This window comes from Canis lupus, chromosome 34 (genome assembly GCF_011100685.1).
Source record: "Canis lupus familiaris isolate Mischka breed German Shepherd chromosome 34, alternate assembly UU_Cfam_GSD_1.0, whole genome shotgun sequence".
NCBI lineage: Eukaryota > Metazoa > Chordata > Mammalia > Carnivora > Canidae > Canis > Canis lupus.
Window position 1 is genome coordinate 30,499,319 of NC_049255.1, and position 11,338 is coordinate 30,510,656.

The window sequence follows — 11,338 nt, forward strand, 5'->3', positions numbered from 1 at the left end:
ACACAGGTGAGTTATATTTTTTCAAACTTACTAATAAGAAATGAGATACTTGTTAATCAGTGAAAAGATCACAGTGATAAATGGACTAAAGTATAGTAATATGTGTTTTTTTCCTGTTAACATATTTTTGCAGTCTCATTTTTAAAATAAAGTGTTAGTAAGTGTTACTACATGCTGTTAATGTTTATATTAAAAGCAAACCAAAATAAAAAATAAAAAAAAATAAAAGCAAACCAATATGCATCTCCATAGTAAACAGAAAGTTACATCAAGGATCCTGAGAATATTTACTAAAGTGACATCACAAAACATAAACGACATGTGTCATAGGAGGCAAAGCTTAACCAGGCATTTGGCAGGAATGTGAGTTAGGAATAAAATGTGAAGTTTGGGTAATTAAGGGAATAATTACTTGATTGAATGGTTGATTGATAATTTCAGGTCCTACATGATATGTCGAGTTTAAAAAGGAACAAACTTACACCAGAATATAGGATATTTATAGGATATTTATAGGATTTATAGGATTTCCAGAATTCTTGTAATATCCAAGAATATGAGAAGGAGCTGGAAAAACAAGTAGCAGAAGGAGAATTATTTTATTAAAGTACACATTTCAAACAATTTTTCAAACTTTAATTAAGGACTGGGAATAGAAAGTACAATTTCATTAGAAGAAAATATAAGGAAAAAAATATTTAAATTTTGAGAGAAAACAAAAGATTTATTTTGGAGGGTATAAAAACTAAGGAAAACATATCAATAAGTAACTACAAACCATTGTACTCATAACCATAAAATACTAATAAATAACTACAAACCATTGTACTCATAACCATAAAATACTACATGTACTCTCAAAAGAGATGACAAGAGGATTTATTTATTTATTATCTCATCACACCATTTAATCTCTGAAATCAAAGAGTTGTATATTGAAAAATAGAATGTAAATGGGCAAATAAAATAGTTATAATAATTAAAATATTAATTTTGAAACATGCATCCATAAAAAGTTGAAATGATCCCAATAGAAAAGCACCTCAATCTCCTCTGCAATTTGTCACCTGCTCAAAAGATGAATCTCAACATTCCCTACCTAGGTGAACCAAAAGAATTCTGAAGGAGAGCCATCAACACAGTGTACCTCTGCTCTCACATCTTTGATGTAAGTAAAAACATTAACTTCACGTAGACTAAGTTAAACAGATTTGGTTCTCCACAGAGAATATGATAGTGATTAGTTTGCCCCTGCCTTATTCTTGGATTTCTCCTCACTTAGCATAACATTCTGAAATCTATGCAAGCAAGCAAGCAAGCAAACACAAAAATTATTGTCTCCTTTTTACTTATTAAAAATCTCATCTATTTTTTCCTAATCTATCAATTTTCCAACCACTATTTCTGTTTATGTCAAATGAAAACTTGCATTGAATGACCTAGTAATCAGAGGAAAACACATTAGTTGTGACTTAATTTCATGTTGTATATGAAGGATAATCAGAGAAAACAGATATGTCCACAATATTTACATAGTTCAAATTTAATTTCCACATCATTGTCTCTTTTACTTTGTGTTTGTGTCATTCCAATGTTTTTAACCTCAAGTTATTTGGGGATATTGTTGAGATATAATTAGAGGAGAAATTAATTTGCTAGTAGTGGGATTCTGCTTAATATATATAATGCCTTATGCAATTCCTCCTAAATATAAGTTCCAGTAAAATTAATACTGAGCAGGCAATGAAGATTTTCAATGTCAGCATGGAGCCAAACAACAGAAAGGAGGAGCTGGAGGAAAGAATATAATCTGGTAGTTTGTCAGTTTGCCACTTCTCTAGAGGAAGACTGTATTCCTTCACCTCCTTGAGTCTAGTCTGTGACTGTTTTTACTAGTTGTATCACTTCCTGCCTCTTGGATCTCTGAGTTTCCACCTAAGAAATCCAAGCAACTCAATTATAGAGAGAGGTCATGAGGACGAACAATGAGTCCTCACATAGAAATGAAGGTGTCATTTTGTTTGTTTTTTGTTTTGTTTTTAAGATTTTATTTATTTTTTTCAAGAAAGACACACAGAGAGAGGCAGAGACATAGACAGAGGGAGAAGCAGGCTCCTTGCAGGGAGCCATTGTGGGGCGGGGGGGTGGGACTCAATCCCAGGACCCCAGGATCATGCCCTGAGCTGAAGGCCAATGCTCAACTGCTGAGCCACCCAGGCATCCTGAAGGCATCATTTTGGATTTCTAGGCAATCGAGACTTCAACTGACTCATGTTCCAATCTATATCTGATACAATACATGACACACCCAATGCAGGGTCATAAAACCATGAAAGATACTCAAAATGATTTTTTAAAATCACAGGATGTTGGGGTGATTTTTCACATCGCACAAATGAACAAACGAATAGGTAGCACCATTTTTTCTTTGGAAATGAAACCAAAAAATGTAGAGAGAAGTTGGATCATATAAGTAATGAGTAAGCAGAGGAAAATGAGAATTGATAAGCTTAACCAAGTCTGTGCAATGTATTGGCATAGAGTGTGATATCTAGAATAAGGTGGATTTTATCTCCAGTATTTATTGCTATATGGTCTTGGGCAAGTTAACTTTCTGTTCCTTACTTTCCTCATTTATAAAATTAGGATAATGATATTACATACTTATTAAATGTTATTGGAGAAAAACTAAGATTTATAAAGCATCTCACAGAAACTAAATGTTTTAACTATTAATATAGCCTATGATCATACATCTAGCATTGCATAATATTAATGCCAAAACAGAAGTCTGACTTCACAGCAACAGAACTTAACTTACTAGCCCACAGTTTCTTCTCAGATTGCAGAAAATATTTCCGGATAGGCTAACAATATTAAACTTTAATTCTGTTGGGGAAAAAAATGGAAAAATTTGCAAGCATGCTAAGAAGGAAACAGGAATCATGAAAGTGAAGTTTGGGAACAATTTTCCTGAAATTACAGAATGGATTACAGAGAGATTACAGTAGATTACAGAATGGAGAGATTGAAGACAGTTTACAAAAGAAGTATTTTAGTAATATAGAGTTTGAGATGATGAAGATGTTCGTTAGATGATAGTATTGCAAGGAAAAGAAGGGACTAGATTGACAAATACTGTGGTGCAAAAGAAAAAAAAATAGAAAAGCCTGAAAGGATAAAGTGAAAGAGATTGTAGACAAAATATCATGTCAAGGTTTTCGAATATCTGAGTGCAGAACTGTGACTCATTCAGTGAAAGAAAGTTAGAAAGGGAGACTTCTGAGGGAACACGTGGGAATGTAGGTCCTTTGTGTCCTGTAAATATCTTTCTGATACTCATTTTGTGAGTTATATATGTGATGTGTTCAAATTTTAATTGCATGAGTTTGAGAAAAGGAAACTACCTACGCATTTGACCACTTGTGTAATTTAAAAGGTAGTGCATGTGAGAAAAGGATATATAAACAAATGTGCTTCTATACATATAAAATATTGACAAAGGTTTATTATTTTAAAAAGCTAATATATTGGTTGGAGGGGAAATGAAAAGTTAATTTGATAATTTCACAAGTTATGTACTTTTTGATTTTCAATCCCTATTATGTAAAACTGCATTAAAAAATATACCCCAAAGGCAGATTGAAATTTGAGTTTGGGACTGAGCTGAAAAATGTGAAGGCGATATAGACAAAATAGTTGACCTCATTGAGAGGATACTAAAATCAAAAGAAAGAATAAGATTAAGAAATAGAATCATAAAAGAGACCAGTAGAAGACTTAACCAACATACTTCAATTAATTTATGAAAAGTTTTGTCAGGATTTTTTATTGTGTGTATATCTGTATTCCATGGTAATTGCTGTAAAATAATCCTGTGCCAGATATAACAGTTCTGATTACATAGAATTATGGATCAAACCTTTTTCACATAAGACAGAGATTTCTCCAAGAAGTAAAATATAGGGGGTCACCTGGGTGGCTCAGGTGGTTGGATGTTTGATTCTTGATTTTGGCTCAGGTCATGATCTTTGGGTTATGAGCTCAAGCCCCGTGTCATGGTCAGCACAGAGTCTGCTGGAAATTCTCTTTCTCCCTCTCCCTTTGCTCCTCCCCCTACTCACACTCTCCCTCTCTAAATAAATAGATAAATTAATTAAATATTCTCCTTTAAAAAGAAAGACAATATAGGAACTAAAAATCATCAAATATATTTCTAATTACCTCATCTGTGAAGCCCTTCAATTTTTAAGCTATGGACATCTACATGTAAAAATACAAATAAAAGCTAAATGTAGAACTAAAATAATTTCCACAAAATTAAGTCACCTTTGGAATCAAAACTTGACCAAGGGAAAGAACATTACCAGCACCTAGAAACCATGTTTATGCCCTTCTGGACACAACCCCCACAAAGGTTACTACTCCTATCACCAATTGATTAGTTTTGCCTGCTTTTTTATCTTAAATACTTGGATTTATATTATATATTTTTTTTACTTTCGTATATGGTTTAACTTTTATGATAAAATTTATCCTTTTAAGTAAGCAGTTTATAATTTCTCAGAAATACATATCTCAGTGTAACTGTCACCAAAATAAGGATTAGAACAATTTCATTGCCCCAAAATAAGTCTCCATGTTTCGTTTTCACCATTCACCTCCCCCACCTCATGTCCCTGACAACTCTGGTCTGTCTTTTGTCTCAGCTTTACTTTAACAGAATTTCAAATAAATGAATTTTGAATAATTCAAATAATTTTGAATTTGTTTGAGTTTCTATACTTAGTATAATGCATTAAGGTTTCTTCCATGATTTTATAAGTTTTAGTCATTTATTTCTTTTTTTTGGGTTCCCATAATTTATTTATGCATCTTGTAGTTGAGGTGTATTTGGATGCTTTCCAGACTTTGGTAATTATGATTAAAGCCACTCTAATATTTCAAAATAGGCTTTTTCATGGACACAAGCCCTAATTTAATTAAATATAAGATAAATATATAAGAGTAAGATTGGTGGGTCACATGATAGGTGAATACTTAACTTTTTAAGAACTCCAAACTGGGGGGGGAAAGGCAAGGGGAGAAAGAAAGAATCCCAAGCAGTCTCTATGCCCAATGTGGAGCTGGACATGGGGCTCAATTTCATGACCCTATGATCACGACCTGAGCCAAAATCAACAGTTGGACACTCAACCTACTGAGCCACTGAGGCATCCCTCTTTTGTCCATTGTTTAATCAACATGTTTGTTTTATTTTATTTGTATTGTGTATTAAGAGTTCTTTATATATATTTGGATAAAAGTTCTACATAAGATATATAATTTCTAAATATTTTCTCTCAGTTGGTAGTTTGTCTTTGCATTCTCTATACAGTACCTATAGCAGAGCAGAAGCTTTTACATCTTCATAAAAACAAATTTGTCAGGGTTTTTTTTTTGTGATCTATTGTGCTTTTGATATCATATCACCAAAATAAAGCTAATACAAGGTAACAAAGTTTTCTCCTGTGTTTTTATTCTAGATAATTAATAGGTTTTAGTTTTTATATATATAGGACTATAAATTACTTTGAATTAATTTTTAAATATGATCCAAGAGATCAGTATCTGCCTTAGACTCAGGTCATGATCCCCTACATTGGGCTCCCTGCTCAGTGAGGATCCTATTTCTTCCACTCTCTCTGCCTGCTGCTCCCCATGCTTATGCTCTCTCTGCCCACTCTCTGTTAAATAAATAAATAAATAAATAAATAAATAAATATCTTTTTAAAAAGAAGGTTGTCATTTTTCTATGAGCTGTACTTTCACCTAAATAAAAAATTAATTGCCCACTTATTACTGGGGCTATTTATTTACACTTCATTTGTATTCATTCTTTATACACTTTCATGCACATGGCATATACACTCATATAAGTCACATAGACTTTCTCCAAAGATGTACAAATAGTCAATAAGCACATGAAAAGATGCTCAACATCATTTATTATTTTGGATGCAAAACTACAGTAAGGTAGTACTCCACACACCCCAAGATGGCTATAATCAAAAAGAATTTTAAGCGTGGTGAAGATAGGAAGAAATTGAAACCCTCATATACTGTTGGTAGGAATGTAAAATGGTGCAACCACTTTGGAAAAGTTTTGAAGTTTCTCAAAATGCTAAACAAGGACCTACCATATTATTTAGCAATTCCATTCGTAGGTCTATATTGAAAAGGTATGAAAACATGTCTTGTACACAAATATGTGTGCCTTTATTATAGTAACACTACTCATGACAGTTAACAAGTGGAATTAATACAGATGTCTATCAATGAAAGATGAATAAACAAATGTAGTATATCCATAAAATGAAATATTATTCATTAATAAAAAGGAGTAAATTGCTGATATATGCTACAACATAAAATGAACCTTGAAAACATTATGCTAAGTTGTAAGAATCCAGCCACAAAAGATTATGAACTGTATGATTCTATTTATATAAAATGTCCAGAATGAACAAATCTATAGACAAGTAAATTACTGGTTGCCAGGGGCAGGAAGGGTAGAATGAAGTGGATGAATGGATATTAATGTGAATGGAGTAGTTGGGGGGATGATGAAAACAACCTAAAATTAGATACTGTGCTGGTTGCCCAATTCTGGGACTATATAGTAACAATAACTGATTAGTACACTTTAAATAATGAATTTTATGGTTTGTGAATGATATCTCAATAAAGCCATCATAAAATGTATTAACACTGGCAAAGATGATATACATTCAAAGTCAATGATTTCAAATTAATTTACTATTAATATTCTTTCAATGCCCAATGTTTATTTTGTAAGAAATATGCAAATTTCATCTGAGAAAATAAGAGATTTGTTATGGATTGCTCTTTATTCTGTTAGGCATAAGCAAATAGTGGTTATCGAAGAGCAGAATAGCTTGCTTACTGATATGTACTTTTTTTTTTTTTCAGTTCAGGTCCCAGGGCCCCTCGGCTTTGCTGACACATGAGTCTCCTTTATGTCTTTGCCTCCTTAGCCAATATGGATCCTTCTATTGGTTCTGGTACTAATATCTCTGCCTAGAAGTCTGGGACTGAGTCTCCTTTCAATTGTGTCACTGGGCTCAATATGACAGTTTTATTAGCCAGGAACTACAAGAATCTCAGGAGTGCAAGCCAGACCTTTGCTTTGCAAGTTAACAGCTTCCCATCCCTCAGGTTAAGCCTATTCTGAAAATCAATTTCTTCCCCAAATTCTCAATTAATAGGAAGTCAGGAATCCTTCATTCTTATTTCTTCACCTCATAGTGTAAAATGTTTTTTTGTTCACTCTGGGTTTTTATGATAACACTAGTTGGGAAAAATGGCACTAGATTGCCCTTCTTGCTCTTGTTTTTTTAAAATCTTTGTCCTTTTTATGGGCAATTTTCTGGATCTAGGAAAAGTAAGACATTGTATATATATTTTCCTGTATCCTATTCTCTTCTCATTCTGTCATGGGAAAAAAGCCTTAATAAACGATTTATCTTCTCTACTCAACTATTAAGAGCTTAATAAAATTTTTAACTTCCTTTTTTTGTATTTATTCAACACATTTATTAGCATTATGCACTGAGTTAGACAGTAGAAGATGGGAGGCAGTCCCTGTTCTTTGGCCTCAAAACCCTATACTTGGAAGATATAAATAACCAATTTCAATTTCAAATTAATGTAATACAGGAAGTACCATGGGAATATGAAGGAAGAGAGAACTAATTTTGCTTCAAGGAGATAGAAAATCATGCCCATTAATTTGACAATGAAGCTTAATGTTAACATAGCAGGAATTTGTTAAGAGAATAAGGCAGAAAAAAGCAGCATTTTAGGTAGTAAAGGAGGAAGAAACACAATGAGTGTGAGAGATTAAGTTAAAACTAAACCTCTTTATCAAAAACAAGGTATTTCTTTCCAAAATATTTAATTTTTGTCATGCTCTTTAGTAGAACTTTACTTTTTTAAAGATCTTTTAGTTGGAAACTTGCTTATAACCATAAAAGTTTTGGATTTTATTTGAGGTGAATCACAGAAGTGTGATCAAGAAAATAAAATGATATTTGTAGTTTGTATTTTTACTGTATTGTGTGGTAATTGGGAAAGTTTGGAAGAGATGAGAATAGAAACAAGAAGAGATATTTAGGAAGCTCTAAAAAAAAATGTTTCCAGATTAGAAACAATGGGGACCTGAAGAAGAATAGAGAGGAGATAATACACTGGAGAAGGGTTTGAAATATAAAGCATAAGGCTTTTTAACACTCAGGTCATTTTATTTTGGATTATGACATAGTAAGTCTCCTTCACGTAGTTATCACCAAATTAATCTTCTTAGCCCCTTTAAATCAGATTTGCAACATTGATTTTGTGAATCACGGAGGAAGATAGTGAATGTCATGTATTTTCTACTTTATAAGATAACTTGTATGTTTTGAAACACAGGCGTTAGTCGCTACTTAGGAACAATAAAGATCGCCAAGATTATGCAGGGGATGCCCCCCACTCCATGTCACACCATTACATGTTGGAAGCCAAAATTAGACTCATCTGTTTGCCCTCGATTTTATGTTCGTTGAGTAGCCAAATGCATAAGTCACATAAACCAGAGCTAATATGGGTGAAATGAGGATGGGGTAGGAGATTTGGCCGGCTAAATCTTTCTCTTTATTTAGCTACAGAAGGCCTTAGAGAAATGTTAGGGCTCTGTTGGGGGCTGCATTTCTAAATCATTGGTCTATACTATTCTGTATTTTGTATATTAACTCACTGGCAAGAACATAAAGCAAGCACACTTCTTTTAAATAGACGATCATAATTTGAACATATATATTCAGTGAAACACTTTTCGATGGCAGAGCACTCATTTTGAATTTTTTTTTTCAGGTTTGATAATATATGCTGGCTTTCTGAGGAATAAGAATGGATTATCAGTACCTGTTGTTTCTATCTCCATTTGAAATTTGGTTCTAAAGGCCAACTGGTGTCTTATACAAGCTTTATGTGTAATTAGTACTCAGCAAATACTTGCTAATTAATTATTAAAGTGTTTATTGGGTCTACAGACATACTTGTCTTTGGTGTATGGTTTTGAAATCCTTAGTGGATCCTTATTTCTATCAATTTGATAGTGTTCTGTCTGGCACGTGGAAAAGTTTTGGAGTGCAGCAGGTGGAATTTAAGATGACTCCTCTAAGCATCACCTTCTGAAATTCACAATTTTGTGTAATTTTCTACCCTTGAGTGTGGACAGGGCATATCAATTACTCTACTCATGGGACTATGACAAGTTGATAAGACATAATTTCCATGATCATAAAATGTTATGTAAGGCTCCACCTTCCTAGCAGACTTGCTCCAGAGATTCTCCTTAGTGCAATAAGTAAGTGGCAATGTAAAGGAAGCATACACAGTAAGGAACTCTGCATGGCCACTGGGAAGCGAGGGCAATATCTAGAAGCTGAGGGCAGCCTGTAACTTGTGATCACCAAGAAAGCAAGTCCTTAGTCCTACTGACGCAAGAAAATGAATTTTGCCGACAACCTGAGTGAGTTTGGAAGTAAATTCTTTCCCAATCTAGTCTCAGGATGAAGACATAATACAGTCAACCTCATGATTTCAGTTTTGTGAGGGCCTGAGTGGAGGAGCCAGCTAAGCCAGGACCCACCTCCTGACTCTTGGAAACTGTGAAATAATAAAATTGAATTCTTTTAAACTGCTATATTTGTGATAATTTGTTACAAAGCAATAGAAAACTAATGTGGGAAAACTTGTTTTGATAGGCTGAAGTTCCCCAGAGAAAATCTCTTCTTCCTTGCCCAGATAAGAGGAAGTTAGTGTCTGTGGAACACATTATAAGAAGAAATCACAGTGGTGCAGAACAGAGGCATGATGGCCTCAGGTTGTCTAGGAGAGACAAGAATGGGATGAGCATCTCATTTTTATGTGAACAGCTATAAGTAATTTCTCATTCTCTCTTAAACGTATACCTGAATGCCTCTACACTTGTATATGAAATATGCCGTTGAGAATTAAATATAATTGCTAGAGTAATAATTACATTACACAAGTTAGCTTTATTTTTAAAGCTAACATATTTTGACCGGTTTCATCATGGGACCAATTTTTTCCTACAAAATGACTTAGGATTCATAAATACTATTGTCACTAAGACCCCTACTAGGACAGAGCTATCTCCACTTCTCTTACTACCATAGTCAACAGTGATGCCTTTTATATTACTGGGTTTCTTTCTTCTCTGGAAGGTGGAAGGAATGGAATGGGACTACAGCTGCAATTGATTAAAAAAAAAAAAAAAAGGCAGATTACTCATATAAGTCCAGAGAAGCAGGTGTTTGGTATTTTATGATTTTGAGTATTTTTATCGTTTCCTGACTCAAAAATGATTATGGAATAGTCTTGTTTTTGTCTTGCTCCACTGTGGGCAGATGTTTGTGACCTGTTTATTTTCAGTAGAAAAACCTTATGGCTTAATTCTTACAGCCAAACTAACTCCAGGCTAACAGCATTGATGATTTTTTTTTTCTTTTTCAACAACAAGCAGCAAATATGCTTGTATGTACCTCTTTGTGCACCTCTGTGAAAGCATCTCAAGGATGGAACTCTGGGTTGAAGCAAATACACCAACTTACTTTTACTGACTACTACATGATTGCCATTCAAAAATGGCTATGTTCATTTATAATCGCATCTGTAGTGACTGGATTCATTGCCAACACCTGATTTTATAATTTAGAATCTGTTTGTAAATTCTCCACAATTGCTATAATATTTCTTAACAGTAAATTTATTTTTAGTGTTGTTATTATTGCAATTATCATCATTATTATTGTTTTCCCTGGTCCTTGTATTTTGAGTTATGAATTGTCTTAAATATTCCATTATAACAGTATTCTAATACTTTTATTTTGTTTTCTTTTTAATTTTCTTTTTTCTTTACCTTTCTTTTCTATTTTTCTTTTCTCTCCTTACCGTTTGACCCTCCTCTCCCATTTCTTTTAACCCTCCCCTTCTCCCCCACTTCTGGCAACCATCAATCTGCTCACTACATCTATGAACTTGTTTTTTATGAGTTTGTTTGTTTGTTTTTAAGGTCCACATATAAGAGAAATTATCTGGTATTTGTCTTTCTCTGTATGATTTATTTTACTTAGGAAATTTGTTCTCGAGGTCCAACCATGTTACCACAAATGGCAAATAAGATTTCATTGTTTTTATGGCTGAATAATATTCTGCTGTGTGTACATACCACAATTTCTTTATCCATTCATCCATAAATCGACACTTAAAT

At 33.4% G+C, this 11,338-nt stretch overlaps 1 long non-coding RNA gene across 2 annotated transcripts; it reads left to right on the plus strand.

The window, feature by feature from the left end:
* Positions 1-327: 327 nt before the first annotated feature.
* Positions 328-9,054, plus strand: LOC111093947. 2 transcript variants are annotated; one of them, XR_005383585.1, is made up of 4 exons: positions 328-363; positions 1,104-1,168; positions 6,973-7,218; positions 8,914-9,054. It is a non-coding gene; the product is annotated as an uncharacterized LOC111093947 (long non-coding RNA). The 2 variants fall into 2 exon arrangements; XR_005383584.1 differs by lacking the exon at positions 328-363 and having other exon boundaries at positions 437-1,168.
* The last annotated feature ends 2,284 nt before the right edge of the window (positions 9,055-11,338 follow it).